The 7500-nt window shown below is 36.3% G+C and overlaps 1 pseudogene; it reads left to right on the forward strand.

Moving 5' to 3' along the window:
• The first annotated feature begins 1205 nt into the window (after positions 1–1205).
• Positions 1206–7500, forward strand: part of LOC139391604 (hairy/enhancer-of-split related with YRPW motif-like protein) — a 14795-nt pseudogene continuing 8500 nt past the window's right edge.

Below are 7500 nucleotides of genomic sequence, written 5' to 3' on the forward strand. Positions count from 1 at the left end.
AGAAAGTGGATCTGTCCCTGCTCTCAGATCACATACTAATGTCTCAACTCTACACTGAGACAGACACGTACACCGTCAGTGTCTCCTCTCAGATCTCACACACTCTACACGCATGTATGCACACACACATGCACACACACACATGCACACACACACACATGCACATACACACATGCACATACACGACAGCGCGTCTTCCCCCATTTCACTGTTAGTCTACACTTGCTGTTTATGAAGCATGTGACAAATAATGGATTTGATTTGACACACACACACAAACACACACAAACACACACTCACACACATACAGCTCAGCTTGCATACTTGAGTCATCTCACACATGCACACACACAAACACACACACACACACACAGGGACACAGGTTCTCACTCACATCCCAAGAGGCTCCAGGCCGGTCTATCTCTCTCTCTCTCTTTCATTTCATTATTATAGGAGAGAAGGATTAATTAAAGTAACAGAGAGAGAAAGAGAGAGGAGGCAGGGAGAGAGAGAGAGCGGTAGTCGGAGGAGAGAGAGAGAGAATGCTAATTGAAATAGTGACAGAGGGGGAGGGAAGGGGTGATAGGGGGTTGGTGGGAAGGAAGTGGGGACGGATAGTTGAAAGGGAGGGAGTGAGAGAGGGGGAGGGAGAGAGAGAGGAAGGGAGGGTGGGAGAGAGAGAGAGAGAGCTGAAGGAGTGTGGTTAGATGACAGTGATTGGATAAAGGAAGGGGTTAAGCAGTTGATTGGTTGATACATCTAGCAGCTATAGACCCTTGGAGGATGTGCCAGTCATAGAACATAACTCAGAGGGACAGAGGAACAGAGGAACAGAGGAACAGAGGGACAGAGGAACAGAGGGACAGAGGAACAGAGGAACAGCGGAACAGAGAGACAGAGGAACAGAGGAACAGAGGAACAGAGGAACAGAGAGACAGAGGAACAGAGGAACAGAGGAACATAGAGACAGAGGAACAGAGGGACAGAGGGACAGAGGGACAGAGGAACAGAGGAACAGAGGGACAAAGGAACAGAGAGACAGAGGAACAGAGAGACAGAGGAACAGAGGATCAGAGGGACAGAGGGACACACACTTCTCCTTTCATCCAACCATCCAACCATCTGTCTGTCTGTCCATCTAGTGAAGAAGAGGAGGAGAGATGAAGACATCTCATAATGACTATAGTTCTCCAGATTCTGATGACATGGCCGGGCTGATCGATGTGGGACGGGAAGACGGCTCCTGGTAAGAACAGACCTATTCACCAATCACACCTGAGCTTGTACGATTCTGACCAATCACACCTGAGTTTGTAGGATGTCGATCAATTACACTTATACCTGAATTATTCTGACAAATCACACCTGAGATTGTAGGATGTTGACCAATAAGAGTATGTAGAGTTACATGTACACCTGAAATTATTCTGACCAATCACACCTGTGCTTGTAAAATGTTCATTAATTATACCAGAATTGGTATCTTTTTGAGTTTTGACCAGTAGGATGTAGCTCAGTCGCACCTGAAACTTATTCAACGGGGTCCACTGGTTCAGATGTCATTTTACTGTGTATCTGGAATGGCATATAACTGTAAACGTTTCTAAACTCTAAACGCTAATTTCGGGATCTTTCAAGGTTAGTACGTAATCTATCACAAGACATCTAGTAGCCTTTTTGGTACTTCAGATTATCACAGGTGTCTATTCATCTCTGGCTCTCTGTGTGGCCTTTATCACATGGAAAATATAGAAACTAATTGTATAAATATTTACTCACTGTATACAGACTTTTTTTCTCCACTGTATTATTGACTGTATGTTTGTTTATTGTTTATTCCATGTGTAACTCTGTGTTGTTTGTTTGTGTCAAACTGCTTTGCTTTATCTTGGCCAGGTCGCAGTTGTAAATGACAACTTGTTCTCAAATAAAGGTCAAAAATAAATAAAATAATAAAATAAATAATTGGAATGATTTAATAAGACTAAAAACACTTGAATGACAAACGCTGTAAAACAGTAAAACATAACCTTGGTGTTGAATATGAGAGCTTCAGCATGAAATATCCTTTATATCTATATATTATATATATATTATATCTATATATTATATCTATATATTATATCTATATATTATATCTATATATATTATATCTATATATTATATATCTATATATTATATCTATATATTATATCTATATATTATATATCTATATATTATATCTATATATTATATCTATATATTATATATCTATATATTATATCTATATATTATATATCTATATATTATATATCTATATATTATATCTATATATTATATATTTTTATTATATCTATATATTATATCTATATATTATATCTATATATTATATATATATATATTATATCTATATATTATATATCTATATATTATATCTATATATTATATCTATATATTATATATATTATATATCTATATATTATATCTATATATTATATCTATATATTATACTAACTTTTTACTACGTCAAAATGTATTTGTTGTTGTTTTGGCATCAAACTGGTGACAGTCGTGAAAAAAAGTCCCTAGTTTGAAGAGTTGCAGAGTTAATAGAAAACAATGTCGTCATTGATCAGATGTTATCAGCTGATGTACGGAGGACTTTATAAATACATTTGATTTGATCAGATGTTATCAGCTGATGTACGGAGGGCTTTATAAATACATTTGATTTGATCAGATGTTATCAGCTGATGTACGGAGGGCTTTATAAATACATTTGATTTGATCAGATGTTATCAGCTGATGTACGGAGGGCTTTATAAATACATTTGATTTGATCAGATGTTATCAGCTGATGTGATTTGATCAGATGTTTAATCCATCAGGTTATTTTCTCTTGAACATTCATTCAGTCTGTCTACTAGAAACGCATGGCCAATACAGACACAGATATAGTAAATTAACATTATATATGAATACATTTTTTTTTTAAAGTTATTCATGTTTAAGTTACCAAGGTTACAATCGACTGTAATATATTTTCTCTTAATTACCAAAATTACTGAAGATTCCGGTAATTTTGGTATATTACCATTAGCTAAAACGCTATTGGTCAATCCCCCTAATGTAATACAGCATCAACTATACTACGATAGAATGGAATGGGAAATAATACAATAGAATGGAATAAAATAGGATAGAATGGAATATAATAGATTAGAATGGAATAGAATAGAATAGGATAGAATGGAATGGAATAGAATGCAATAGAATGGAATATAATGGAATAGAATGCAATAGAATGGAATATAATGGAATAGAATGCAATAGAATGGAATATAATGTAATAGAATAGAATAGGATAGAATGGAATAGAATGGAATAGGATAGAATAGAATGGAATGCAATAGAATGGAATAAAATAAAATGGAATAAAATAGGATAGAATGGAATGGAATATAATAGAATCGAATGGAATAGAATTAAATAGAATGGAATAGAATTAAATAGAATGGAACATAATTAAATAGAATGGAATATAATTAAATAGAATGGAATATAATTAAATAGAATGGAATATAATTAAATAGAATGGAATATAATTAAATAGAATGGAATGGAATAGAATAGAATAGGATATAATAGAATGGAATAGAATGGAAAATAATAGAATAGGATAGAATAGAATGGAATAGAATAGAATAGAATGGAATGGAATAGAATAGAATATAATAAAATAGAATGGATGGAATATAATAGAATAGAATAGGATAGAATGGAATGGAATGGAAAGGAATAGGATAGAATAGAATGGAATAGAATATAATAGAATGGAATAGATTGGAAAATAATAGAGTTGAATAGGATAGAATAGAATGGAATGGAATGGAAAGGAATAGAATGGAATAGAATAGAATATGATATAATAGAATAGAATGGAATAGAATAGAATAGAATGGAATAGAAAGTCCAGGGTAAATCATAATCTAATTTATTTACATTGTATTCTATGTATTCTAAACGCCTAAGAAATATAGAGGTCAGCGAGAGGGATTTAATCTTAGACTCCGAATAACAGAGATGTGTGGCTCATTTAAAATCACACATACAGTTGAAGTTGGAAGTTTACATACACCTTAGCCAAATACATTTAAACTCAGTTGTTCACAATTGCTGACATTTAATACCAGTAAAAATTCCCTGTCTTAGGTCAGTTAGGATCACCACTTTATTTTAAGAATGTGAAATGTCAGAATAATATTAGAGAGAATTATTTATTTCAGCTTTTATTTCTTTCATCACATTCCTATTGGGTCAGAAGTTTACATACACTCAATTAGTATTTGGTAACATTGTCTTTAAATTGTTTAACTTGGGTCAAACATTTTGGGTAGCCTTCCACAAGCTTCCCGCAATAAGTTGGGTGAATTTTAGCCCATGCCTCCTGACAGAGATGATGTAACTGAGTCAGGTTCGTAGGCCTCCTTGCTCACACACGCTTTTTCAGTTCTGCCAATACATTTTCTGTAGGATTGAGGTCAGGGCTTTGTGATGGCCACTCCCATACCGTGACTTTATTGTCCTTAGGCCATTTTGCAACACCTTTGGAACTGCTTGGGGTCATTGTCCATTTGGAAGACCCATTTGCGACCAGGCTTTAACTTCCTGACTGATGTCTTGAGATGTTGCTTCTATATATCCACATAATTTTCCTACCTCATGATGCCATCTATTTTGTGAAGTGCACTAGGCCCTCCTGCAGCAAAGCAAACCCACAACATATTGCTGCCACACCCGTGCTTCACGGTTGGGATGGTGTTCTTCAGCTTGCAAGCCTCCCCATTTTTCCTCCAAACAAAACGATGGTCAATATGGCCAAACAGTTCTATTTTAAGTGAAATAATCTGTCTGTATACAATTGTTGGAAAAATGACTTGTGTCATGCACAAAGCAGATGTCCTAACCAACTTGCCAAAACGACAGTTTGTTATCAAGAAATTTGTGGAGTGGTTAAAAAACTAGTTTTAATGACTCCAACCTAAGTGTTTGTAAACTTCCGACTTCAACTGTACAGTATAATACAGCACATGTTAACAAATAAGACATACACTATGACAGGCAGGTATAGATCCGTCCGATACACATTATTGATATTCACGCCTAACTCGGTGCAATGCAGTGGGAGGAGTCAAGCAAGTCGGTTAAAGTGTTTGATAGTTTAAGACCAAGACCTGCAGTCTTGAACTGGAGATATTTAGGTGCTTTCATTAGGTGAGATATTTAGGTGATGGGTGTTTTAGTTTTGACAAACTGTTGACATATGGTCATTTAAACTTCCCCCAGAGTTACTGCTCTGGTTCTCCGTTTATGTCAAGTATTTGATTTTCTTGTTATTCTTTTATCTTCTTGTGGCTGCAGGGGTCAGTATTGAGTAGCTTGGCTGAATAAGGTGCCCAAAGAAAACTGTCTGCTACTCGGTCCCAGTTGCTAATATATGAATATTATTAGCATATTTGGATAGAAAACATTCTGAAGTTTCTAAAACTGTTTAAATGATGTCTGTGAGTATAACATAACTAATATGGCAGGCAGAAATCTGAGAAAAAAAATCCAACCAGGAAGTGGGAAATCTGAGGTTGGTCGTTTTCAACTCATTCCCTATTGAAGATACAGTGGGATATTGGTCATGTTGCCCTTCCTAAGGCTTCCACTAGATGTCAACAGTCTTTAGAACCTTGTTTGAGGCTTCTACTATAAAGTGGGGACGAATGAGAGGGGAATGAGTCAGAGGTCTGGCAGAATGCTATGAGCTCATGACGCTTGTTCACGTGAGAGCGAGCTCTGTTCCATCGCAATTCTAGTTCCATGTATAACACTTGTATTTTCATCAACATTTATGATGAGTATTTCTGTAAATTGATGTGGCTCTCTACAAAATCACTGGATGTTTTTGTAACTACTGAACATAACGCGCCAATGTATAGTGAGATTTTTTGATATAAATATGAACTTTATCAAACAAAACATACATGTATTGTGTAACATGAAGTCCTATGAGTGTCATCTGATGAAGATCATCAAAGATTTTTTGATGGTAATGATTTATTTAAAATCTGTGAGTGGAACAGGATAAATTACACCCCCCCCCAAAGTACCAAAAAATGACAAATATTATCCAATATTACTTCCATAAATTTGAAGTTATACTGAAAAAAATATCTAAACGCAACATGTAATGTGTTGGTCTCATGTTTCATGAGTTAAAATAAAAGATCCCAGAAATGTTCCATTTGCACAAAAAAGCATAATTCTCTCAAAAATGTCTGCTTGTATTTAAATACATCCCTGTTAGTGAGCATTTCTCCTTTTCCAAGATAATCCATCCACCTGACAGGTGTGGCATATCAACAAGCTGATTAAACAGCATGATCATACCACAGGTGCACCTTGTGCGGGGGACAATAAAAGGCCACTCTAAAACGTGCGGTTTTGTCACAACAACATAACGCTACAGATGTCTCAAGTTTGAGGGCGCATGCGATTGGCATGTTGACTACAGGAATGTCCAACAGAGCTGTCGCCAGAGAATTGAATGTTAATTTCTCTACCATAAGCCGCCTCCAACGTTGTTTTAGAGAATTTGGCAATACGTCCATCCGGCCTCACAACTGCTGAGGGGTATTTATGTTGTTGGAAAAAAACGAATTCTGATTGGCTCCCTATTGTTTGGCCATAATCCCAAGTGGGTGGGGCCTATGCCCTCCCAGGCCCAACCATGGCTGCGCCCCTGCCCAGTCATATGTCAAATCCATAGATCATGGCCTATTTTTGCCTCTTGTTTTTATATTTGTGTCTCGTTTCAAGGAACTAGGCGTATGTCACACATCACTACTTCACAGGAGAGGCATTTGAATGTAAATAATTTTTTTTTATCAAAATGCATTTTTTGGGGGCAGAAATGCCTTCTGGAATGTGAACTTTTATGTGCCTTAATAGCAAACGTGTATGTAAATTGGAATTCACCTAATCAATTAGGAGCCTAGTTGGTTTAGCTACGGAAAAAGTCCGGGAACCATCCCGCTAGCCATGATTGGCTGAGATAATGAGTAGGCTTGGACATGCAGAGAGCTGAGTTTGGATTGGTCTGCCATTTAGCACGCTGCTCAGTATGTGTTGGCAATCCTGTCTAATGTTGTTTTTATTTAAAAGATATTAGAATAACTGCAAAAGTATTGATTTTCCGCTTTCCGGAAGACTGAATTTTTTGAAATCAGTGGAATGCCCGGTGGAAGCAGAGTATGACAGCTAAGGAGATGGAGAAAATTCTGCCGTTTGATTGCAAATAGGCAGAGGGAGTCGAAAAGAGAACACATACAAGACTGTTGTTTTTATTTTTGTTCAATGCACCACACAACCAATAAAAAAAAAACTTACCAACTCCGGGCACTTCAACAGCATGGTTTCAACACCACGACAACTAGACGATGGCAATCCCGACAAACAGAAAATACATCCCTC

This window comes from Oncorhynchus clarkii, chromosome 32, assembly GCF_045791955.1.
Source record: "Oncorhynchus clarkii lewisi isolate Uvic-CL-2024 chromosome 32, UVic_Ocla_1.0, whole genome shotgun sequence".
NCBI lineage: Eukaryota > Metazoa > Chordata > Actinopteri > Salmoniformes > Salmonidae > Oncorhynchus > Oncorhynchus clarkii.